General features: G+C 52.7%; 1 protein-coding gene and 1 pseudogene across 3 annotated transcripts in view; both read left to right on the top strand.

Annotated features, from left to right (window-relative positions):
- MCMBP (minichromosome maintenance complex binding protein) overlaps positions 1 to 26,623 on the top strand; it is a 208,545-nt gene that overhangs the window by 146,711 nt on the left and 35,211 nt on the right. The gene's annotated exons all lie outside the window — the stretch shown is intronic.
- LOC147666658 (uncharacterized) lies at positions 9,331 to 11,861 on the top strand (annotated as a pseudogene). The gene has a single exon (XR_015304751.1). The product of XR_015304751.1 is annotated as an uncharacterized LOC147666658 (transcript).

The raw sequence follows: 26,623 nt of genomic DNA, 5'->3' as shown, positions 1-26,623 counted from the left end.
TTCAGGCCCGGGTGCACAATAAGAGACTGCTTCCCACGCCCCGCCCTCGGGCTCGGCAGAGAAGCCTACTAGGCCTTCAGGCGGCTCGGGCTCCAGTCAGCCTACTCCCGGTGGCGATCCTACACGGACACCGAAAAAGAAGCCATCTTACTCATCCACGCAAACCACTGCTTTGACACCCAAGCACTCTGCACCGAAGACTGGCACCGGCTCATCGACATCAAAACCTCACTCTGAGCAGAGTAAAAAACCACCTAAAGGTCCAGACTCTCACGCTTTGGAACCGAAAAAACGCACTGAACCGAAACACGTTCCAGTTAAAGACATTGAAAAAGGTCACGGTTCAAAGCCAAAAGATACTAGACCAGCTACAGAATCGGTGTCGATAAAAACTTCCAGAATCAAAAACTTCGACACCGAAGGATTTTCCATCCACAGAAGAGCCTTTTTTTACCAGATCCTACTCAAAAGACTCTTGTAAAGGATCATTAGACTTGACAACTGTCTCTTAGCTCCAAAAAGAGACCACTAGAGGCGTCTGCACCTCCTCCAAAGAAGCGAAACATTGCAACCTCTCCATTAAGGGTTCCTTCTCTAATTCCCCATACTCTTCCTCCTACACCACATCATTCTCCTACACATCCCCTAACTCAGATGATTATGTAGACACAGACTCTGATGACACAGGTGGGGGTACTTATGAACCAGTAGGGAACGATCGTCCCCCTCGGTTACCTAATCCATGGGATGATTATAACACCCCTGATGTGCCTCACGTCCCTCAAGACGATGTAGATCCCTCGAGGCCTTCCCCCTCCTGAGGACACTATAGGGTTTTACCTACTAGTCCAGGGGGCTGCCCAATACCATGGGGTTGATTTGCACAGGTCCACTGCCATTCGGCCAATGCTTAAGGCGGTCATTAAGCATGCAAAGAGGTCTTTAAAGATCCTGTCAGGGCTCGAGTCCTCCACCCCCACATTGAAAAAAAATACTACGCTGCCACTACAGATCCAGCTTAAATTAGAGGCCCAGCAACCCTAGACTCCTTAGTAGTTTCTAACGCAGGTAAATGTGCCAATTGACAAACATCAGGGGAGGCCTCGCCACCAGACAAGGAATCTAAACTTGACGCTCCGGCAAACGAACAGCGTCACAAGCAGCGAACATATAGCGCATTGCCAATACCCAAGGGGTATTAGCTAGATATGACAGGGCACATTATGATGAACTGTAGTCCATAATGCAGCATCTACCAGACAAATATAAAAATGGGGTCATTGAACTCTTATAAGAAAATAAAAATATCAATAATACTTCCATTCATTGTGCCCTAGATGCTGCAGATACTGCCTCAAGAGCAATCAATACCAGTGTCCTTTTGCGTAGGCATGCCTGGCTACGTATTTCAGGTTTTAAACCTGAGATACAAAATTCCATTCTCAATCAGCCATTCGATGAGAAACACTTATTTTGCAGCGTGAATCTTTCTGAATTCACTATGCTGTGCATATGCCACAACCTGGTGGTTGGGTCCGGAATCGTAGTCTTTTTTTTTTTTTTTAAAAGACCTTTATTGAAAGCAAAGCCATCGACACCACCAAGTCTTTACATTATCACAGTGCACTATATCATACACTACAAAAAACGTGCTAGCAATGAACGAGAAGAACCGTACACAGCCTTTTTGCCGGCATCCCGGCGGCGTGGTGACGTGTCGTTATTCTAGTATAAATAAGTGCAATGTCTCTCCATAGGCAGCTTATTGGAGCAGTGTGTCAACAGGCAATCCCCTACTGCGATCGCGGCAAAAAGGTCTAGTATCGAGATGAGGTCAATAGAACTACCCCAACTAAACTCCCACCCCTCCCCCCAGAGTGTGCCAGTGGGACTGCTAACCCCATCCAGTCATGTGTACCCCAAGGTGTACCTGCCATGCGTCCCGTGTCATCCCGCCGTAAATGAATGCCCCCCCCAGTGCAACCCCCAATCGTGCCCCAGCGTCCGGAACGTCAGTGCAGCCCCCTCCCGTCCTGTAACTCACCCCAACCCACTCCCCTCGGGGAAAGAAATGCATGCGTTCAAACCACTATTCCACCACCCAGTCTTGGAGTTCAGCTACTTCAGAAGTGTCAGAGTCTCCATCCTCCCCCTTATGCAGGTGTTCTTTGTAAAGATCCCAGAAATTCTTGGGCCTACTCCTGGGTGGTAACCGGTCGCTGTACAGTTCTGTTTGAGTGCAGCAGTACTGTAGGTCCCGCAACCATCTCGTTTTGGCAGGTAGGGGCCCACGCATCCAACAGGCCGCAACCATCCTCCTGGCCAACAGCAGGGCCAAATCGACCAGCCGGCGCAGAGAAGGGGCCAATGGCTTGGAGTAACCAAGGAGCGCAAGCGCCGGAGTGCACGGCAGGGTCTCCCCCAGAATCTGGTCAAGTTCCGCAAATACCTCACCCCAGAATGCTTGTACCCCGGGACAAAGCCACGCTAAATGAAAGAAGTCTGCCACCAATGTTCGGCAACGCTCGCACTCCGCAGTGGGGCGAAGGCCATAGCGGTGCAGTCGTTCGGGGGTATAGTACACCCGCTGTAGGAATTTGAAATGCACCAGCCTGTGCCTGCCATTCAGGGAAATCTTGCGCGTGCTGGAGCAGCAGTATCGCCACATAACGTCGTCTATGGGGGTTTGCAAATCGTCCTGCCAGGCCGCTCTAGCCTTAGAGGGTTGTAGGCGCTGATGCACCACTCCCAACCTGTTGACCTGTGAAATTAGCTTTGCAGATGATGTGGATTTAATAATATGTCAGTTCCGGGATCTCCTCAGGCTCCTCCATGGTAGAGCCCAGGACCTCCCGGAACGCAGAGCGAAGTCTGTGAAATTGAAATTTCTGTAGCAAGGAAGGGCCCGACTCCGTGGTAGTGAGTTGATCCCAGGTTTTCAAAGTGCCATCAGAGAACAAATCCTCCATCCTCGCTATGCCGAGGGCACGCAGGGCCTGACTACTCCTCTCTCGCCCAACGGGTCCAGCCAGAGGGCCCATTCTACAGGCATCAATGGGGAGTACAAAAGGGCGCAGCCGCGGGAACGCATCAGGGAATTCCAGGCATGATTGGTCACTTTAAGGGAGTCCATCCGGCCAATCGACCGATCCGTGGGCAGGCAAATAGTGGCAGGCAGAGGGAGCGGGTCCGCAAACAACCGCTCCAGTATGAGGTGCGGCGTGCGTGCGTCACCGTGGATCCACGAGTGCAGGTGCGAAGCCTGCGCAACTCGGTAGTAGCACTCTAGATCCGGAGCTCCCAAGCCCCCCATCTCACAGGGGAGAGTCGGGATCGTCCACCGTACTCTTGGTTGCTTGTCGCCCCAAGCCAGCCGGATCATGACTTGGGTGAGTTGTTTAAAAAATGCTCTCGACAGAACCACAGGTAAGTTGAGGAAAAGGAACAGGAATCGGGGAAGCACTATCATTTTCATTATGGCGATCCTGCCCATAAGGGAGAGCGGGAGTTTGACCCAGGCATCGACATCATCTACCAATTTATTGTATGCCACTCCGTAGTTGTCCCTGACTAGGACCTCAGGATCTGTATGCAGGCGGATACCCAAATAACGGACTGAGTCAGAGGACCACTGTAGCGGGTACTCCATAGCAAAGGGTTGTCACCGGGGTGAGAGGAAAATGTATGGACTTGTCCCAGTTCACCCTCAAGCCCGAGAGCGAGCCAAAGCGGACCACCTCCCGAAGAACCGCGGTCAGGTTAGATTCCGAGTTCCGGACATACAGTAGAGTGTCGTCAGCGTACGTCGAAATCCCTATTTTGTAGGTGGGAAAACTTATACCCTCCAGACTGTGGTACTCCCGTATAGCGCAAGCGAGGGGCTCCGCAACCAGTGCATAGAGCAACGGCGACCGAGGGCAGCCCTGCCGAGTGCCCCTACCAATGTATACCGGCTCCGACACTGTCTCCCAACCGTAGTCTGGCAGAAGGCCGATGGTACAGCGCCCCAATCCTCTGCAGGAACGGTTCGCCTAGGCCCAGCTTTCGCAGTACTTTAACCATGAAAGGCCACTCAACAGAGTTGAACGCCTTTTCCATGTCAAGGAAGATTGCCAGCGCGCTGTTCTCCTGCTTGACATGTTGCATTGTGCCCAGCACCGTGCGTATGTTGTAGGTTAAATTCCTGCATGGGACATATCCGGACTGCTCCGGGGCGACAAGCTCTGGGACCAACAAAGCCAGCCGATTGGCCAGGACTTTGGCATAGATCTTCGCATCTACGTTCAGCAGGCTGAGTGGCCTGTACGAGCCGCAAAGGTCCGGTGGTTTCCCTGGCTTAGGTATAGTGATCCGCAACGCTTCACGCATGGTAGGCGGCATCCCGTCATCCTCGCAGATAGCATCAAAGAGGGCAACCAAGCGCGGGAGCAGAATGTCCTTGAAGGCTTTATAAAAGACAACCGTGAGTCCGTCGGAACCCGGCGCGCTACCCGATTTCATGCTCTCAAGAGCCTCTAGTATTTCGTCCTGGTGAAAGGGGGCCATCAAAAATTCCCTATCCGAGTTCTTGAGGAACGGCATGGCAATGTGTTCCAAATAATCGTCCATTTCGCCCTCCACTCCCTGCGCCTTGGACTGATATAGTTCAGCATAATATCGTCTAAAGGTCCCTAGTATCTGCTCCTCGTCAGAGACCGGGTCACCTTCCGGGGTCCTGAGCTCCTCAACAACCAGAGGCCGTCGAGAGCCCCGAACCATGCGGGCCAGCAAGGCACCTGGCCTATCCCCCTCACCATACACTCGGGCAGTGGCGTACTTGCCCATATAAAGAATTTCCCTATCCGCCAGAGCCTGAAACTTGGACAGGAGTTTGGTGAGCGCCGGGCCTTCTGCAGCACTAAGAGACGACAATTGTCGAGCCTCCAGCTCCGCTATCCTAGTCTCCAGAGCAGTGAGTTCCCGCCTGATGGAACGTAGCACACTGGAGTGCTTAGACATAGCTACTCCCCTGATGTACACCTTAAAAGCCTCCCAAACCGTAAAAAAGTCTTCGACCGAGCCTTGGTTAGTAGCGAAATATTGTTCTATATCTTCCGCAAGCTCCCCCCGGAAGGCGTCATCTAGCAGCGCGAAAGGAGGGAACCTCCAAGTGAAGGCTGGTATCACCTTTCTGAAAGTGGAAAGGTGTAAGAGAATGGGGGAGTGGTCCGAGAGTGTGCGTGGGAGAACCTCGCATGCGCTGATACCACCCAGGACCAAGGGAGATGCTAACCAGTAATCTATCCTAGTGTGCACATTGTGAAAGGCCGAATAGTGCGTGAAGCCGCCCTTCGTGGGGTGTTTGTCTCTCCAGACATCCACTAGGTCTAATTTAGTCATCTCGGCTTTCATATGTGTGGCGAAGCCACCGGGCGAGAGTAGGGCCCGCGGAGCGGTCCCTGGATGGATCGAACACAAAATTAAAATCCCCCCCCCCACAACATCCCAGGCTGAGCATGTGACCTGCAAAGGGCAGACAGTCGCATAGAATTCAGGGTGATCATAATTGGGGCCATAAACATTTACTACCAGCAGATCAAGACCCTTACCCACACACCTAGCCAGGACGTACCTGCCCTCCGTGTCGGCGCGTACCGGGATCAATTTCAGTTGTGATGTAGGATTGGCCCAGATTAACACCCCCCGGGCGTGCGTCGTGAAGCCTGCAGCCACTATGTTCCCCGCCAACCCCCTAGATTGCAACATCCTGCTGGCGCATGGCAAGTGCGTTTCCTGCAACAAGGCCAGATCGACATGATGTCTATGGAGATAGCCGAGGGCCTTCCTCAGTTTACGAAAGTCGTTCAGGCCCTGAACATTCCAGGTCATCAATTTCAGCTTATTCGGGATACTCGTGGGTACATTCAGCGCAGCACTAGACATTGCATGGGCTCATGAGTTGTATTAGCAGCAGGGATGGGCAAAACAGGACACAGCAGTACATTTGATCCCATAATTGCCAGCCGGCATGTCCAAACAGGTACAGTTCCACATAGCAGTCCACACTCAATACGCACAAACCCCCCAAACAACCCAAGCCAACAACCCCCCCCCAACTGTCCAGTCCCTCGACCCCACCCCCCATGCCCCCACCCACCCACAGCCGACCACCCCCAACCAGGTCAGACAGATCCCAAAGATCCCCCCCATCAACCCTCAAGTAGCAGAGTATTCGTCAGTTCGATACCAACCCCCTGAAGAGTCGCACAACCAAAGGCATCGGGGCGAAGCGCGCCAAAATAGTACAACACCGCAAACTGTCTCAATGAAAAGTTCAGATCGGCACCTCAATCCTGCCCCACTTGTGGGTCGGTGCCCTTCGAGTAGCAAGTATAACAGCCCCCCCACATCCCTACCAGCCCCCCCAACGATTCAGCAGTGTTCCGATTCCCCCACCCCCTATCAGTGATAAACGACCTCCTCACCAGCAGTCCATAAGGCACATGACCGAACAGTGTGGCCGCCGCCCCACCAAATAGTACCGGCTGCGCTCATGTAGGCCAGACTTATCGCCCCTCTTGTGGTGGCTCAGCGGTACCTGGTTGCAGTGTCCCACACACGTTGAGAAATTCCAAATCTCCCGGCAGGGCCCTCTAGTCCTGTTCATCCAGGTTCGATGCTGAGCCAGCGTCGTCTTCCTGACTATGCCTAGCCTCCTTTCGCTCCCGAGTCCATGTCTTTAGGGATTTCTGGAGTTCTTTCGGATTCGTAAAGAAATACGATCGCCCTCCTGTGTTGATGCGAAGCTTGGCAGGGTACAGCATCGCGTAGTCAAGGCCCAGAGTACGCAGTTGTTTTTTGTACGGCGCGAACGGTCGTCTCTCCTCCTGCACTTTGGCCGTAAAGTCCGGGTAGAGGGAGATGTCCATACCCTCATGTTGAAGCTTACCCTTCTCCCTCGCCAAGCGCAAAGCAGTGTCTCTGTCGCGGTAATTAAGGAGCTTCGCGATGATGGGGCGAGGCGGCGCTCCAGGCTGCGGTTGTGGGCCCAACGTGCGGTGGGCCCCTTCCACTATGAACATGGGGGGAAAAGCCTCCTCCCAGAGTAGCAGTTTCAGCAATTTTTCTACGAAGAGTTCCATCTTCCCTGTTTGCGTTGTTTCCGCCACACCTGTAATACGGATGTTGGATCTGCGTGAGCACGCCTCCAAGTCTTCTGTTTTATCACGAATAACTTGCAAAAGTCTATCAAACTGCTTTCTATCTTTGTCCCACTCGGTCTGGGCTTCTTCGGCTTCGGTGAGTCGACGTTCCGCCATGTCCAGGCGCTCCGCATGTTTGTCCACTCGCTCCGCCATGCGGTCCATGCGATATGACAAAGCGTCTATCTTAGTGCCCACAGACGCAATGCTGTCCTGGATGCCCTTTTCCATGGCGGCCAACATGTCCCGGAGCTCCGTGGATGCCGGGGCGGTCGCTGTGGCTCCCTTCGGGGATGACTCCGAGGCCGTCGCATCAGGCCCTTTCGGTCGGCGCCGTTCAAAGGAGAGCTTCGCCTGGGCAGCGTCGTTTTTCCCCATCCTCTGCCCCTGTTGTGGAGGGACCCAGAACAAAGAGGCGTCTCGCAATCAGCAGGGCGCAGGGGCAATACAGGAGGCACTCCAGCCAGCGATCCACAGCCACTAGATACCAAGTCCGAGCCAGAGGCCCGATGCAGCCAAGATGGCGTCCGTTATGGCGGACGAACCGCCTCCAATCACTCCGGCAAAACCCACACTCGCTAGACACAGGGTATTGTTATGTCTACAATGCCAGCACCAGTCAACGCCGCACCACCGTGGCGTGAGGGCACGGGGATAGCAGGTCACCGTAGTGGGGATCCGGACCAGTGATCACACCGATATGTCGATCGCTCCACCTCGTGGTTCGGGTGCTCAGTGTCCTCTCTGCCGGTGGCCCTCCACTGGGGAGGACAAGTCGTTCTGATGTGGGGCACTCGCAGATAAAGGGGGGGGGGGAGGACGCTCCGGCAAGGGAAAAATCCAGATGTTAGTCCGGCCGTAGATAAGCCCGTCCACTCCCGACTCTGAGGCTGCACGTCAGGCGACGTCACCCAGCCACCTCTCCAGGATAGTGCGCAGCTTCAGGCCCAGTCCTCCTCGGCCGAGTCGCAAGGAGCCGCTCTTCAGGAAACTCTGAGAGGCTCGCCAGCAAATGTCCAAAGAGGCCCCCAAAAGAATCTAGGGGTGCCAGCGGGTGTAGGAGAGCCCGCTATGGCATATAGGACACGTTTTAGGATAGATTATCAGGATAATTCCGGGGCTAAGGCGAGGAGCCGAGAGCTCACGCGTCCGCCATCGACGCCGGCTAGTTCCGCCCCCAATCGTAGTCTTTTTTTCTCTTTTTTTTTTTTTCGTCGCCCAGGTGGGCGTCAACGTCCCACCATTTGGTGTACCTTCGGTGACGTCGGCATGCTTCCGGCGGAAGCTCCCTCCCTTGGGTGCCATCTTCAGATTCTTTTTTCTGCTGTTGGGTCTGGATCGTCGTGTGAAGCTTCAGAAGTTTTGAGGAGAAAAGGAGAAAAATAAGCAAATTTCTTCAGGAAAAAACTCGAGGACCAGGAGAAGATTATCAGAGCTGGGACGACTAAGAAGGAGAGGAACCTCGAGATCTTCGACGTCCGACGGAGAATGCACACACAGGGGGCCCCCTGAGCGCAGTAATGGACAACACACCATTCAAATTCTGCCGTAATTGCCACCACAAGTACGTGCAGAGAGACCAGCACCCAGTCTGCAACCTCGGTCTGCCTATCGACCACGGGAGCAAGGACTGCAACGCCTGCTCAGTCTTCACGCCGAAGACGCTGAGAAATCGGAAAAAACAGAGGATAGCTCACCACACGATGCAGGGCAAGGGCAAGGCCCCATCGCTGTACGACCTGGGCCTCTCCACCGACGACTAGGACAACATCGACGAAGGTCCAGATGTCTCCACGGTCGCAGAGACCGATAAGAAATCGTCAGACAAGATAGGAGAGTCTACGACCCCGAAACCCTCAACAGGGTTGCGAAAACGTGAGGCTGACTCTTAAAAATCAGTCTAGAACCTTGAAGGGAGCACCCGCGTCGAAATCTTTGACGACTGAAGCTGCGATTCCCCTAAAAACAGCCCAGCGAATCCTTCGAGAAGGACTCCCAGGCGGCAAAGACCAGCGAAAAGCAAAGGTCGTCTAAGCAAGCTCCCGAAAAGGGATCCTCGACGAAGGAGAAGGAGCCGAGAGCTCCTCCGACGTCGACTGGGCCGTCAAAGAGGGTGGGCGAAACGCTCGACGCCGAGCAGGCCGCACAGATGCAGAGAAAGAAAAGAAGGCTCGAGGCAGAGATGGAAAACCTCATGCAGAGGAAGGAGGACTTCGAAGACAAAATGAAAAGCTTCAGGATCCCCTCTAAGCGTACGACGGTTCTCGAAGAGATAGAAGAACACTAGGAGTTCGACGCCTAAGAGCCGCCGAAAACTCCTGAGCCCTCGGAGCAGGGAGAAGAGGAGGACCTCTATTACACAGAGGATAATTATGGGGACCCGCGTTCGAGCTACGACTCGGGATCCTCGACGGCTCAGGACCAGGATTGGCAGGACATCGAGGCCGAAAACCCGGAGGAGGCTGTGGAAACCTACCCCTCGAGGCCTTCGCCGCCAGATGACATTGGGGCCTACTATGAGGTCGTCAAGAAGGCTGAATCAGCTTATGGAGTCAAATTGGAGGAGGAGAAGGCTAAGGCAGGTTTCCTGCTGGAAACCTTGCTCCCCGCACAGACAAAAAGCCACTTCCTGCCCATGCTGAAGATTATTATGGCACAGGGCAAAGAGGCGTTTAGAGAACCAGCTACCTGCAGGTCAGTCACGCCAAGGACGGAGAAAAAGTACAAGTTCTCCTCCCAGGACCCCCCTTACATCCAGGGAACAGTTTCAGCAGACTCAATTATAGCCGCAACTGCCAGAAGAAGGGCCAACGTCCCAACAACATCTGGGCCACCGCCTGACAAGAAAAAGCAGGAGGATGGACCTAACAGGCAGAAAATTTGAGAGAAACTCAGCAATGCACTGGAGGATGGCAAACTCCAAAGCCCTTCTCAACAGGCACCAGTACTGGGACGAGATGAATTAATTGCTCAAGCACCTCCCAGAGGAACACCAGCAGAGAGACGCTCACCTCGTGGAAGAGGGGAAAAGCATTGCAAACTCGTGCCTGAAGATAGCCTTGGACGGGGCAGAAACACCCAGCAGGCTGATGGCTATAGGCATCACAGAGAGAAGGCAAGCCTGGCTCAGGATCTCAGGCTTCAAGATGTAGGTTCAAAACAACATCCTGAACACCCCTTTCAATGGAGAAACACTGTTCGGATCCCCAGTTGATGAGAAACTCACCCAACTGAAGAAAGACAACGAGACGGTAAGGCCCATGGGGGCCATGCAATTCAGGGGGATGAGAAGAGGCACTCCTACGCGGAGGCCGAACGGAAGGGGTGGAAACCAGCAAGGACAACCACACCAGGCGTTCCACCAGGGTCAACAGAGTGACAACCAAGGTCACCAGGGCCAGCAGAAGCAAAACTGGAACTACCAGAACAGGGGCCAGTCCTTTCGCGGGAGAGGAAACGGACGGGGCCAGAGAAGGAGAGGCGGTGAATAACCCCCATCTAAGTGACTTCACACAGGAAAAGGTGCTCACCCACTCAAACCCTCTGAGAGAAGAGCACGGAAAAGCAAAGAGGAGAAGGCTACACGGACAAGACACAAAAGAACATGTAACACCAGTAGGAGGCAGGCTGCGATTTTTCCTCCGAGAGTGGAGAAAAATAACCACAGACAAGTGGATACTCAACATCATACAGTTCGGATACTGCATAGAGTTGGAAAAGAGACCACCAAACAGAATGGCAAAGAAAAGAGAGCACTCTGAAAGGGAGCTGCAATTGCTCCAAGAGGAAGCTCAAGAACTCCTCCTCAAAGAGGCCATCGAATCGGTCCCATTCAAAGAACGGAACAGGGGAGTGTACTCAAACTACTTCCTGGTGCCAAAAGTGGACGAAAGCCTAAGACCCATCCTGGATCTACGGTTCCTAAACAAATATGTAAAGACTCAAATTCAAGATGACGTCCCTACAAGAGGTCATCCCACAGATAAAGGTCGGGGACTTCTTGTCCACCATAGACCTCAAAGATGCGTACCTGCACATCCCCATGAACAGGCAGCACAAGCACATGCGAAGATTCACAGTAAGCAAGGATCACTACCAATTCACAGCCCTGGCATTAGGTCTAAAGTCCGCACCAAGGGTATTCACCAAATGCCTCGCAGCAGTGGCCGCACATCTGCGAAGAGAGGGTATACACGTGTACCCCTACCTAGATGACGGGCTCGTAAAGGCAATCTCTTACAGGACATGCAAAGATCATGCAGAACAGGTCACAAGAACGCTAGCAAGCCTGGGATTCTCCATACACTGGGGAAAATGCTTGATGAAACCGGAGCAGGTGAAGATCTTCCAGGGAGCTCAAATCAACACCGTCCAATGCAGGGTGTTACCCAGTGAGAAGAGGACACTCGGCCTACTGAGGGAGAAACGTCACTTCCAGAAGGGACGAGCTCTGACAGTGAGGACAGTGAGCAAGATCTTGGGAATGATGGCGTCATGCATACGCCTGGTCCCCAATGTACGCCTGCAGATGAGACCACTCCAAGAGTGGCTGCAACAGCAATAGTCACAAGCTACAGGAAGTTGGGAGGATCTAGTGGTTGAAACGCACAAAGTGCAGGAAGAAATAAAGTGGTGGACCAAAGAAAGGATAACAATAGGGAAGCCTCTAAGGCCACCGGACCCAACAGTGACCATCACCACAGACTCATCCCAGAAGGTATGGGGCGCACACATGAACAAGCTCAGAGTGAGGGGCCTATGGAGCCCAGGGGATGCGGTCAAACACATCAATTACCTGGAGCTGAAAACAGTGTTGCTTGCCCTCAAGGCCTTTCAGAAACAACTGTACAACCAGAAGGTGCTGATACAGACAGACAACACCACAATGATGTTTTACATCAACAAGCAGAGGGGAACACTATCATTCCCTCGGTCAAGCTTGGCACAGGAGATCTGGAGATGGGCAATACCACTCAAAATAGACCTGCTAGCCAAACACCTACCAGGGAAGGACAATGTAGAGGCAGATTGGCTCAGCAGGCAAACTTCAGCATCCCACGAGTGGGAACTCAACATACAGAAACAGAGAGACTATTCAGTAGGTGGGGCACTCCGACAATAGACCTGTTTGCAACACGCCAGAATTCAAAATGCCAGTACTTTGCATCCAGACAACTAGAGGCACTATCCCAAGGGAATGCCCTATGGATAAGCTGGTCAAAAACATTTGCCTACGCTTTTCTCCCTATACCACTGATTCCCAGGGTTCTCGACAAATGCATGACTAGCAACATGACTCTCATCCTGGTGGCACCACAATGGGCCAGGCAGACCTGGTACTCGCAGATAATGGAGATGGCACAGGGTCCACCCCACAAGTTCCCAAAAAGAAAAGACCTACTCTCCATGGAAAAGGAAGATGTTCTACACCCAGAGCCGGAGGGCCTCAGCCTATCAGCTTGGCTCCTGAGGACTTAGAGTTCGCACATCTGAAACTACCAGAGAGCACCCTACGGGTGCTGCGAGAGGCAAGGAGGCCCAGCACACGCAAGTGCTATGGGGAAAAATGGAAAAGATTCACTCAATGGTGTTGCAGGAAAAAACTCCAGAGAAAGCCGACTGTGCTAAGGTACCTCACGCACCTAATAAGAGCCAAGCTAAGCTCATCCTCACTGAGGGTACACCTGGCAGCGATTGTGGCATACACAAGAGGAGAAACGGGGAGAAGCTTCTTTACATTTCAAGTAGTAAAAAGATTACTGGAAGGGGCTAAGAGAATAGCACCACCAAAAAGGATGCCGCCGCCGGCTTGGAACCTGAATGTGGTACTGACAGAGATCATGAAAGCACCTTTCGAACCCATCCACAAGGCATCACTGAAAATGCTGGCAATGAAAGCGGCCTTTCTGGTAGCAATCACCTCGCTACGTAGGGTGAGCGAACTCCAGGCACTAACACTGCAGGAACCCTACATCCAGATACACAATGACAGGGTCCTGATGAGAACAGACCTGCACTTCATGCCAAAGGTGGTGTCAAGGTTCCACATTAATCAGAGTATTCAGATTCCTAGCTTCTTCCAGAACCCCACGACAAGCGCTGAGAGGGCGCTCCACACTCTAGACTCTATGCACTACATTGAAAGGACGAAGGAACACAGGAAGTCAAAACAGTTCTTCGTATCCTTCGCAAACCGTTACATGGGTAGACCAGTGACTGAGAACACCATAGCTCGATGGATCGCACAAACGATACAATTCTGCCACAAGCAAGCAGGGCAGGAGCTAATAAAGAGGGGCACAAGCCCACTCGACCAGGAAGAAAGGAGCTACAAATGCTTTTCTGGCCAACACACCAATTCAGGACATATGCCTGACGGCAACATGGGCTTCAGTGCACACGTTCACTAAGCACTATTGCGTGGATGTACAGATGAACAAGGAAGCACAAGTAGGACAAAGAGTGCTTCAACATATATTCAACAACCAACGCTCATCTTCCACCCAGCCGCCACAAACGTAACAAAACCGCTACAAAATCTATGCACAGCATAGTGAATCCAGAAAGATTCACGCTGCAAAACTAATAGTTTCTTACCTGTCGGTGTAGTTTTGCAGCTTGAAGATCTTTCTGGATTCACTAGCGAACACACCCGCCTCATCCAGAAAGATGAGGCTGGAGAAGAAGGTGGAAACACATAGAAAAGAAAGCAAGTTGAAGCTTACAAGATAAGTGAAAAGAATTACGTTGAAAAAAGGATTAACAAACATAGCCATGGATTCACTACAAGCACAGAAAAGAAAAAAGACAGAAAAAAGAATCCAAAGATGGCGCCCAAGGGTGGGAGATTCCGTCGGAAGCATGCTGACGTCACCGAAGGTACACCAAATGGTGGGACGTCGACGCCCATCTGGGCTACGAGAAAAAAAAGAGAAAAAAGACTACGATTATGGACCCAACCACCAGATTGCGGAATATGCACAGCATAGTGAATCCAGAAAGATCATCAAGCTGCAAAACTACACCGACTGGTAAGAAACTATTAGTTTGGCCCTAATGTCCGACGCAGCTAAATCTATGGGAGCCTTGCAGCTGCAAGCTCCCAGACGTTCTTTTCGTCGCTCATCATATAGAGGCAATGCAAGAGGCTACTCCTCTGAAAATCCCTCCACTTCCTACAAGACCCCTAGCCAATCTACATTTACTAGGGGATACCAAAGAGGGTGTTGCAGGGGTAACTACAACAAAGGCCGAGGCAAAACCAACAACTCCCGCTCTGCCTCCTCGCCTACCCAATGACTTTCCTCCCCTTCCTGCCTGGACCAACATCACATCAGACAGGTGGGTGCGACAAAATATTCAGTCAGGTTACTGTCTAGACCTAACATCTACCCCCCCAAACATACCACCCAAATCGTGTCCAATGTCACAAGAACATCTATGACTGTTAAAGCAAGAAGTAATATCTTTTCTAAAAAAAAAAAGTGCAATAGAACCAGTTCCTCTGCACCAACGAAACAAGGGGGTTTACTCCCTATACTTTCTTATCTCGAAGAAGGACGGCTCTCTAAGGCCTATTCTAGACCTCAGACCGCTAAACATATACATACAGTCAGACCATTTTCACATGGTCACACCAACAAGTCCTTCCTCTCCTATTACAAAACTCAAGGACGCATACTTCCAAATTCCCATTCACAAAGCTCACAGGAAGCATCTCGGATTTATAATAGATGGGCAGCACTATCAATTCAAAGTACTCCCATTCGGAGTCAGAACCGCACCAAGAGTATTCACCAAGTGCCTAGCAGTAGTGGCAGCACATTTACGAAGACAGCACATCCACGTCTTCCCATACCTCGATGACTGGCTCATAAAAGCCAGCTCATACAACCAGTGTGGGAACACACTCATGCCACCATCCAACTGCTCCACAACTTGGGGTTCACAATAAACCACACCAAGTCACATCTGCAACCATCCAAGGTACAACAGTACCTTGGTGCCACAATAAACACCTTAACAGTGCTAGCTTATCCCACTCCAGTAAGGATAGCCAACATGCAAACTCTTCTTACAAAGTTTCAGCCACAACACTCCCTTCCAGCACGAGTGTTCATGCAGCTCATAGGGATGGTGGCCTCTTGCATTTTCATAGTCCCCCATGCAAGACTTCAAATGCGTCCTCTACAAGAGTGCTTTTCACGTCAATGGAACCAGGCTCAAGGTCAATTAACAGACCTACTGTTGGTAAATGGTCGGACTCATTGCTCTCTGCAGTGGTGGAACACCAAAAACCTTTCCAAAGGGCGACCGTTCCTAGAGCCAGTTCCTCAAATAGTCTCGACAGCGGACACATCGCTCTCTGGCTGGGGAGCCCACCTACTGCAACACACCATGCAAGGCAGGTGGACACCACAACAAAAGTTACTCCAAATCAATCACCTGGAGTTACTAGCTATATTTCTAGCACTGAAAGCTTTCCAAAGTCAAGTATCAAACAAAGCTGCGTTAGTCCGCACAGACACCATGACAGCCATGTATTACATACAGAAACAGGGCGGAACACACTCCCTGCAACTCTCTGCTAGCACAAAACATATGGCGGTGGGCTATACCTCAAAACATATTCCTCTTAGCCTAGCATGTCCCAGGAGTACAAAATACCATAGCAGATCTGTTAAGTCGTCAGACACGACAGATCCACGAGTGGGAACTTCATCCGCAAGTTCTTCAACCATTCTTTCAGATGTGGGGACAGCCTCAGATAGACCTCTTTGCCACCCACAAACGCCAAATGCCCAAGCTTCGCCGCCAGATATCCACACCCACTGTCCAAAGGCAATGCAATATGGATCAAAGGGTCAAACAAATGTGCGTACGCTTTTCCACCTCTACCACTCATGCCACTAGTAATACGCAAACTACAGCAGCATTCTCTGACCCTCTTCCTAGTTGCTCCAACGTGTGCCAGACATCCGTGGTACACCACACTGCTACAACTGTCTGTAGTACCGCACCAAAAACTATACCAGTCTCCACGCCTTTTAACACAGAACCGTAGAGAGATCAGACACCTGGACCCTTCTCAGCTCAACCTTGCGATCTGGCTCCTGAAATCCTAGAATTTGGATATCTTAACCTTCCTCCAGACTGCATGAATGTCATAAAAGAAGCTAGACGTCCAACCACTACAGCTAGAAATATAGCTGGGGGCGGGGCTTAGACCATAAGAAGAAGCGGGGTTGGGGGCTCGGGCGCCTAGCAAGGTGGTGGCAGCTCCTTGTGTGTTTGCTGATAAGAGCTCGTGCAGATTGTGAGGGGATCCTCCTCTGCATGCTGTGAAGCCCAGTGTCAAACGCTGTATTCTTAAAATTCCCCATGTTAAACGCAACTTCTAATCTGATGCAATTGATGTAACAATTGTTATTTTAAAAATATTTTAACTCACTAGCAGTACTGTGATTCTCTGCACCCCTAGCCCCGTTCCACCGCGGCTCCGTGCCGTTTGTGTGGAGGGCAGGGTAGAGCTCCATTGTGCCTCAGGGCCGGCTCCCCGACCAGAACGGAGTTAGCGTTCCAGCTGGGGGCGGGGCTTAGACCATAAAAATGGCTACCCGGAAGCGCAGCGGTCGAGCGCAGTGGGAGCGCCGTCACCGCGCTGAAGCCGTGCCAAAGGGGTGCCAGTCTGCGCTGGGACCGTGCTGTGCGTCAGATCCCCTGGCCCCCGCAGAACCCACTATACAACGAAGGTAACCACCTATTCCAAAGCGCAGCTTCTGAGTATAGGAAACACTGTAAATTACAAGAGCTGCACTCCCTTTGAAATAGATTCTTTTTGTAACCTACTTCCTAACGCCTGTCCGACCTGCTCATTTAAGATTACGTTACCTTATTCACAACAAGTATCCCTCCTGGTATCTAGAAACGAAGATAAACACATAATCTGCGTACTTATAAACACACGTTCTCTTATAAAACATCAGTCAATCAAAATATAGACGTTGTGTTTATAACTGAGACCTGGGCAGATCTAGCATCTGGCCCTGATTTTAGTATAGCCACCTCGGATGGCTATCATGTGATTAGACTAGATAGATCATCTGGCAAAAGGGGGGGCGGTCTAGCCAATGTACACCGAGCCAATTTAGCTATAAAAACTGAACCATTAGACTGTGACTTTGCGAAAGCTTTAGGTTTCACTAGTCAAGTCAAGTCATAACACTTATATAGCGCACTACATACCAAGAGGGTTTCAAGGCGCTTAGGAAGGGGAGGTGGATTATTTGTCAAATATCCACGTTTTAAGCTGCTTTCTGAACGCTAGGTGATTCTGGGTGAGGCGAAGGTAAGCGGGGAGTGAGTTCCATGTTTTGGCAGCCAGGTATGAGAAGGATCTGCCTCCCATGGTGGTTTTGTTGATGCGAGGTACAGTGGCGAAGGCTTGGCTGGAAGAGCGCAGTTGGCGGGAGGGGGTGTAGAAGGACAGTCGAAAGTTGAGGCAATCTGGTCCGATGTCGTAGAGTGATTTGTGTGCGTGGGTAAGCAGTCGGAAAGTAATCCTCTTATTGACTGGTAGCCAGTGGAGGTCTTTAAGGTGACCAGAGATGTGTTCGTTGCGTGGGATGTCTAATATGAGCCTGGCTGAGGCGTTTTGGATTCGTTGTAGTTTCTTCTGGAGTTTAGCGGTGGTACCTGCGTAGAGGGTGTTTCCGTAGTCCAGTCGGCTCGTGACTAGAGCGTGGGTGACTGTTTTCCTTGTTTCGGAGGGGATCCAGCGAAATGTTTTTCTGAGCATGCGAAGAATGTTAAAGCAGGAAGAGGATACGGCGTTGACTTGCCTGTTCATTGAGAGGGAAGAATCCAGGATGACGCCAAGGTTCCGTGCGTGGTCTGTCGGGATGGGTGCATTTCCGAGGGCTTCCGGCCACCAGGAGTCGTCCCATGCAGAGGGGGATTTACCTAAGATGAGGACTTCTGTTTTGTCTGAGTTCAGTTTCAGACGGCTTTGTTTCATCCATTCGGCGACTTCTTTCATTCCTTCGTGTAGGTTAGTTTTGGCGGTGCTGGGGTCCTTGGTGAGAGATAGGATCAGTTGAGTGTCATCCGCGTAAGAGATGATGTTGAGGTTGTGTTGGCGGGCGATGGCCGCGAGGGGACTCATGTATACGTTGAAGAGGGTGGGACTGAGTGAGGATCCTTGTGGTACGCCGCAGATGATTTCAGAGGCCTCGGACTTGAATGGTGGGAGGCGGACTCTCTGGGTTCTTCCGGTGAGGAACGAGGTGATCCATTCCAGTGCCTTTCCTTGGATTCCGATGTTTCTGAGGCGTTGTAAAAGGGTGCTGTGGCAGACTGTGTCGAAGGCTGCAGAGAGGTCGAGGAGGATGAGGGCGACTGTGTCTCCATTGTCCAGTGGAGTTCGAATGTCGTCTGTTGCTGCGATGAGGGCGGTCTCAGTGCTGTGTTTGGCTCGGAAGCCAGATTGTGAGGGGTCGAGTGATTTGTTGGCTTCGAGGAAGGTGGAGAGCTGGTTGTTGACAGCTTTCTCGATGACTTTGGCCGGGAATGGAAGAAGTGAGATGGGGCGGTAGTTTTTGAGTTCGGTGGGGTCTGCTGTTGGTTTTTTCAGAAGGGCGGTGAGTTCAGCGTGTTTCCAGTCTTCTGGGAAGGTAGCGGAGTTGAAGGAGCAGTTGATGACGTCTCGGAGGTGCAGAGCTATGACGGAGTCTGCTTTGTTGAAGATGTGGTGGGGGCATGGGTCTGTGGGGGATCCAGAGTGGATGGAATTCATCAGGCGGATGGTGTCCTCAGTGGAGATTGGGTTCCAGGCGTTAAGGGTGTTAACGGGGGGAGGATGGTCAGCTGATGGTAGGGTGGGTTGCCTTCCGGGTTGGTTGTCAAAGCTGTTGTGGATGTCAGCAATCTTGTTGTGGAAAAAAGAGGCTAGGGAATCGCAGAGGGTTTGAGAGGGGGTGATGTCGTTAGAGTTGGCCGAGGGGTTGGAAAATTCCTTGACGATGTTGAAAAGTTCCTTGCTGTTGTGGGCGTTGTTGTCAAGTCGATCTTTGAATGCTGTTTTCTTGGCTTTTCGGATCAGTTGGTGGTGAGTACGGATGGCGCTTTTGAAGGCGTCCTTGTTGCTGGTGGATGGGTCTTTTTTCCAGGCCTTTTCAAGGGAGCGGCACAGTTTCTTGGATTTCTTGAGGTCGTCGTTGAACCATGAGGCCTTCTTGAAGCCAAGTTTGTGTTGACGTTTTTTCAGTGGTGCTAAGGTGTCGGCGGTGTTGGATAACCAAACGGTGAGGTTGGAGGCGGCTTCGTTGGCGTTAGAAGAGAGGGCTGGGGAGGATTGAAGGAGTGATGTGGAGATCTGCTCTGTGGTGATTTTGTTCCAGTTTCTTTGCAGAGTTGGTTGGGGGTGGTTGATGGGTTTCGGCTTGTTGTAGATGAAGTGAACGCAGCTGTGGTCAGTCCAGAGGAGATCCGTAGTGTGGCTGAAGGAGACATGGTTGCTGGAGGTGAAGATGGGGTCGAGAGTGTGACCTGCGATGTGGGTGGGGGAAGTGACCAGTTTAAGTCCGAGGTTGGCGAGGTTGTCCAAGAGGGTGGCGGTGTTGCGGTCGTTGATCTTTTCAAGGTGGAAGTTGAGGTCTCCCAGAAGGATGTAGTCTTTGGAGGGGAGCGCGTGTGGAGTGATGAAGTCCGTGATGTCTTCACTGAATTTTGCACGGGGTCCAGGTGGTCTGTAGAGGAGGGTGCCTCTGAGTGTGGTCTTGGGGTCGATGTGGATCTGGAAGTGAAGGTGTTCAGAGTTGGCGAGGTTGACGTCAGAGCTGGTTGAGATGCGGATTGTTTTCTTATGGACGATAGCGATTCCACCTCCTGTATGGTCGGTGCGGTCCTTGCGTGTGATCTTATAGTCATCAGGGATAGCGATGGCGATGTCAGGGGCGGAGGAAGCGTTCATCCATGTTTCCGTTAGGAAGGCGACGTCAGGAGAGATGGTGTCAAGTAGGTTCCAAAGGTCAATGGCGTGCCTGTGGACTGATCGGGTGTTGAGAAGGATGCATTCTAGGTGGTTGGGGTCGGGAATCTGTGGTGTGGTCGTAGCGGAGATGTTGTCGGTGCCGCTAAATTTGCAGGAGAGGCAGGAGAACGGTCCATGGGTGCGTCCAGGAGCGGCTTGGACGCAGTTGGGGGCGCGACCGGGGTCAAGGGCTAGGAGGGTGGCGGCATCATAGGTAATGCGGGAGGGCTGTGGAGCGCGAGGGGCAGGGGGTCTGGCGCTGGGCGCGGTCCAGGTGCGGACGGGCGTAGACGGGCTTACCTTTGGCGCACCTTCGGCGTGTCCGAAGCGCGTGGACGCTGCGCGTGGAGGCATTGGCCATAAATGGAGGGTGGAGGGGGCGGAGCGTGGGAGGGTCAGCAGCTGGGAGGCGGTAGCGGGGAGGAGGGGCAGGGAAAACAACAACAGCAAGCAAGATGGAGGTCAGAGGGGAGGCGAGGCAGGGGCAGTAGGAGCGAAGAAAATAAATCCAATAATGCACGTTGCTGCCAGGTGGGCCAATACAGTGAAATGCAGTGCAGGGCGGGCGGCGCTACAGACACAAGCGCTGAGGGCAATGAGATTAAACAAAAACACTGCGCAACTTTGAGAAAAGCAGGCGAGCCGATTTTAAACACGGCGCTGTTTAGTCTAATGCCACTGAAATAAATAATGCAGGCGATACCGTGAGGTTGGATTCAGCAGTGCGATCTCCAGCAAGATAGCAGCAATACAGGGAGAGGAGCAAGGAAGGAGCAACCGGTCAGGAGCGAGTCCGGGCGGTCACAGGGGCTAAGAGGACGAGGTAGGCTCTGTGAACGTGGGTGGGAGGGTCAGCAGCTGGGAGGCGGTAGCGGGGAGGAGGGGCAGGGAAAACAACAGCAAGCAAGATGGAGGTCAGAGGGGAGGCGAGGCAGGGGCAGTAGGAGCGAAGAAAATAAATCCAATAATGCACGTTGCTGCCAGGTGGGCCAATACAGTGAAATGCAGTGCAGGGCGGGCGGCGCTACAGTCACAAGCGCTGAGGGCAATGAGATTAAACAAAAACACTGCGCAACTTTGAGAAAAGCAGGCGAGCCGATTTTAAACACGGCGCTGTTTAGTCTAATGCCACTGAAATAAATAATGCCGGCGATACCGTGAGGTTGGATTCAGCAGTGCGATCTCCAGCAAGATAGCAGCAATACAGGGAGAGGAGCAAGGAAGGAGCAACCGGTCAGGAGCGAGTCCGGGCGGTCACAGGGGCTAAGAGGACGAGGTAGGCTCTGTGAACGTGGGTGGGAGGGTCAGCAGCTGGGAGGCGGTAGCGGGGAGGAGGGGCAGGGAAAACAACAACAGCAAGCAAGATGGAGGTCAGAGGGGAGGCGAGGCAGGGGCAGTAGGAGCGAAGAAAATAAATCCAATAATGCACGTTGCTGCCAGGTGGGCCAATACAGTGAAATGCAGTGCAGGGCGGGCGGCGCTACAGTCACAAGCGCTGAGGGCAATGAGATTAAACAAAAACACTGCGCAACTTTGAGAAAAGCAGGCGAGCCGATTTTAAACACGGCGCTGTTTAGTCTAATGCCACTGAAATAAATAATGCCGGCGATACCGTGAGGTTGGATTCAGCAGTGCGATCTCCAGCAAGATAGCAGCAATACAGGGAGAGGAGCAAGGAAGGAGCAACCGGTCAGGAGCGAGTCCGGGCGGTCACAGGGGCTAAGAGGACGAGGTAGGCTCTGTGAACGTGGGTGGGAGGGTCAGCAGCTGGGAGGCGGTAGCGGGGAGGAGGGGCAGGGAAAACAACAACAGCAAGCAAGATGGAGGTCAGAGGGGAGGCGAGGCAGGGGCAGTAGGAGCGAAGAAAATAAATCCAATAATGCACGTTGCTGCCAGGTGGGCCAATACAGTGAAATGCAGTGCAGGGCGGGCGGCGCTACAGTCACAAGCGCTGAGGGCAATGAGATTAAACAAAAACACTGCGCAACTTTGAGAAAAGCAGGCGAGCCGATTTTAAACACGGCGCTGTTTAGTCTAATGCCACTGAAATAAATAATGCAGGCGATACCGTGAGGTTGGATTCAGCAGTGCGATCTCCAGCAAGATAGCAGCAATACAGGGAGAGGAGCAAGGAAGGAGCAACCGGTCAGGAGCGAGTCCGGGCGGTCACAGGGGCTAAGAGGACGAGGTAGGCTCTGTGAACGTGGGTGGGAGGGTCAGCAGCTGGGAGGCGGTAGCGGGGAGGAGGGGCAGGGAAAACAACAACAGCAAGCAAGATGGAGGTCAGAGGGGAGGCGAGGCAGGGGCAGTAGGAGCGAAGAAAATAAATCCAATAATGCACGTTGCTGCCAGGTGGGCCAATACAGTGAAATGCAGTGCAGGGCGGGCGGCGCTACAGTCACAAGCGCTGAGGGCAATGAGATTAAACAAAAACACTGCGCAACTTTGAGAAAAGCAGGCGAGCCGATTTTAAACACGGCGCTGTTTAGTCTAATGCCACTGAAATAAATAATGCAGGCGATACCGTGAGGTTGGATTCAGCAGTGCGATCTCCAGCAAGATAGCAGCAATACAGGGAGAGGAGCAAGGAAGGAGCAACCGGTCAGGAGCGAGTCCGGGCGGTCACAGGGGCTAAGAGGACGAGGTAGGCTCTGTGAACGTGGGTGGGAGGGTCAGCAGCTGGGAGGCGGTAGCGGGGAGGAGGGGCAGGGAAAACAACAACAGCAAGCAAGATGGAGGTCAGAGGGGAGGCGAGGCAGGGGCAGTAGGAGCGAAGAAAATAAATCCAATAATGCACGTTGCTGCCAGGTGGGCCAATACAGTGAAATGCAGTGCAGGGCGGGCGGCGCTACAGTCACAAGCGCTGAGGGCAATGAGATTAAACAAAAACACTGCGCAACTTTGAGAAAAGCAGGCGAGCCGATTTTAAACACGGCGCTGTTTAGTCTAATGCCACTGAAATAAATAATGCCGGCGATACCGTGAGGTTGGATTCAGCAGTGCGATCTCCAGCAAGATAGCAGCAATACAGGGAGAGGAGCAAGGAAGGAGCAACCGGTCAGGAGCGAGTCCGGGCGGTCACAGGGGCTAAGAGGACGAGGTAGGCTCTGTGAACGTGGGTGGGAGGGTCAGCATCTGGGAGGCGGTAGCGGGGAGGAGGGGCAGGGAAAACAACAACAGCAAGCAAGATGGAGGTCAGAGGGGAGGCGAGGCAGGGGCAGTAGGAGCGAAGAAAATAAATCCAATAATGCACGTTGCTGCCAGGTGGGCCAATACAGTGAAATGCAGTGCAGGGCGGGCGGCGCTACAGTCACAAGCGCTGAGGGCAATGAGATTAAACAAAAACACTGCGCAACTTTGAGAAAAGCAGGCGAGCCGATTTTAAACACGGCGCTGTTTAGTCTAATGCCACTGAAATAAATAATGCCGGCGATACCGTGAGGTTGGATTCAGCAGTGCGATCTCCAGCAAGATAGCAGCAATACAGGGAGAGGAGCAAGGAAGGAGCAACCGGTCAGGAGCGAGTCCGGGCGGTCACAGGGGCTAAGAGGACGAGGTAGGCTCTGTGAACGTGGGTGGGAGGGTCAGCAGCTGGGAGGCGGTAGCGGGGAGGAGGGGCAGGGAAAACAACAACAGCAAGCAAGATGGAGGTCAGAGGGGAGGCGAGGCAGGGGCAGTAGGAGCGAAGAAAATAAATCCAATAATGCACGTTGCTGCCAGGTGGGCCAATACAGTGAAATGCAGTGCAGGGCGGGCGGCGCTACAGTCACAAGCGCTGAGGGCAATGAGATTAAACAAAAACACTGCGCAACTTTGAGAAAAGCAGGCGAGCCGATTTTAAACACGGCGCTGTTTAGTCTAATGCCACTGAAATAAATAATGCAGGCGATACCGTGAGGTTGGATTCAGCAGTGCGATCTCCAGCAAGATAGCAGCAATACAGGGAGAGGAGCAAGGAAGGAGCAACCGGTCAGGAGCGAGTCCGGGCGGTCACAGGGGCTAAGAGGACGAGGTAGGCTCTGTGAACGTGGGTGGGAGGGTCAGCAGCTGGAAGACGGTAGAGGAGAGGAGGGGCAGGGAAAACAACAACAGCAAGCAAGATGGAGGTCAGAGGGGAGGCGAGGCAGGGGCAGTAGGAGCGAAGAAAATAAATCCAATAATGCACGTTGCTGCCAGGTGGGCCAATACAGTGAAATGCAGTGCAGGGCGGGCGGCGCTACAGACACAAGCGCTGAGGGCAATGAGATTAAACAAAAACACTGCGCAACTTTGAGAAAAGCAGGCGAGCCGATTTTAAACACGGCGCTGTTTAGTCTAATGCCACTGAAATAAATAATGCAGGCGATACCGTGAGGTTGGATTCAGCAGTGCGATCTCCAGCAAGATAGCAGCAATACAGGGAGAGGAGCAAGGAAGGAGCAACCGGTCAGGAGCGAGTCCGGGCGGTCACAGGGGCTAAGAGGACGAGGTAGGCTCTGTGAACGTGGGTGGGAGGGTCAGCAGCTGGGAGGCGGTAGCGGGGAGGAGGGGCAGGGAAAACAACAACAGCAAGCAAGATGGAGGTCAGAGGGGAGGCGAGGCAGGGGCAGTAGGAGCGAAGAAAATAAATCCAATAATGCACGTTGCTGCCAGGTGGGCCAATACAGTGAAATGCAGTGCAGGGCGGGCGGCGCTACAGTCACAAGCGCTGAGGGCAATGAGATTAAACAAAAACACTGCGCAACTTTGAGAAAAGCAGGCGAGCCGATTTTAAACACGGCGCTGTTTAGTCTAATGCCACTGAAATAAATAATGCCGGCGATACCGTGAGGTTGGATTCAGCAGTGCGATCTCCAGCAAGATAGCAGCAATACAGGGAGAGGAGCAAGGAAGGAGCAACCGGTCAGGAGCGAGTCCGGGCGGTCACAGGGGCTAAGAGGACGAGGTAGGCTCTGTGAACGTGGGTGGGAGGGTCAGCAGCTGGGAGGCGGTAGCGGGGAGGATGGGCAGGGAAAACAACAACAGCAAGCAAGATGGAGGTCAGAGGGGAGGCGAGGCAGGGGCAGTAGGAGCGAAGAAAATAAATCCAATAATGCACGTTGCTGCCAGGTGGGCCAATACAGTGAAATGCAGTGCAGGGCGGGCGGCGCTACAGTCACAAGCGCTGAGGGCAATGAGATTAAACAAAAACACTGCGCAACTTTGAGAAAAGCAGGCGAGCCGATTTTAAACACGGCGCTGTTTAGTCTAATGCCACTGAAATAAATAATGCAGGCGATACCGTGAGGTTGGATTCAGCAGTGCGATCTCCAGCAAGATAGCAGCAATACAGGGAGAGGAGCAAGGAAGGAGCAACCGGTCAGGAGCGAGTCCGGGCGGTCACAGGGGCTAAGAGGACGAGGTAGGCTCTGTGAACGTGGGTGGGAGGGTCAGCAGCTGGGAGGCGGTAGCGGGGAGGAGGGGCAGGGAAAACAACAACAGCAAGCAAGATGGAGGTCAGAGGGGAGGCGAGGCGAGGCAGGGGCAGTAGGAGCGAAGAAAATAAATCCAATAATGCACGTTGCTGCCAGGTGGGCCAATACAGTGAAATGCAGTGCAGGGCGGGCGGCGCTACAGTCACAAGCGCTGAGGGCAATGAGATTAAACAAAAACACTGCGCAACTTTGAGAAAAGCAGGCGAGCCGATTTTAAACACGGCGCTGTTTAGTCTAATGCCACTGAAATAAATAATGCAGGCGATACCGTGAGGTTGGATTCAGCAGTGCGATCTCCAGCAAGATAGCAGCAATACAGGGAGAGGAGCAAGGAAGGAGCAACCGGTCAGGAGCGAGTCCGGGCGGTCACAGGGGCTAAGAGGACGAGGTAGGCTCTGTGAACGTGGGTGGGAGGGTCAGCAGCTGGGAGGCGGTAGCGGGGAGGAGGGGCAGGGAAAACAACAACAGCAAGCAAGATGGAGGTCAGAGGGGAGGGGAGGCGAGGCAGGGGCAGTAGGAGCGAAGAAAATAAATCCAATAATGCACGTTGCTGCCAGGTGGGCCAATACAGTGAAATGCAGTGCAGGGCGGGCGGCGCTACAGTCACAAGCGCTGAGGGCAATGAGATTAAACAAAAACACTGCGCAACTTTGAGAAAAGCAGGCGAGCCGATTTTAAACACGGCGCTGTTTAGTCTAATGCCACTGAAATAAATAATGCAGGCGATACCGTGAGGTTGGATTCAGCAGTGCGATCTCCAGCAAGATAGCAGCAATACAGGGAGAGGAGCAAGGAAGGAGCAACCGGTCAGGAGCGAGTCCGGGCGGTCACAGGGGCTAAGAGGACGAGGTAGGCTCTGTGAACGTGGGTGGGAGGGTCAGCAGCTGGGAGGCGGTAGCGGGGAGGAGGGGCAGGGAAAACAACAACAGCAAGCAAGATGGAGGTCAGAGGGGAGGCGA

This window comes from Lissotriton vulgaris, unplaced genomic scaffold (assembly GCF_964263255.1).
Source record: "Lissotriton vulgaris unplaced genomic scaffold, aLisVul1.2 SCAFFOLD_750, whole genome shotgun sequence".
Taxonomy (NCBI): Eukaryota; Metazoa; Chordata; class Amphibia; order Caudata; family Salamandridae; genus Lissotriton; species Lissotriton vulgaris.
Note: the sequence above shows the minus strand (reverse complement) of the source record. Positions and strands in the feature narration are given on the sequence as shown.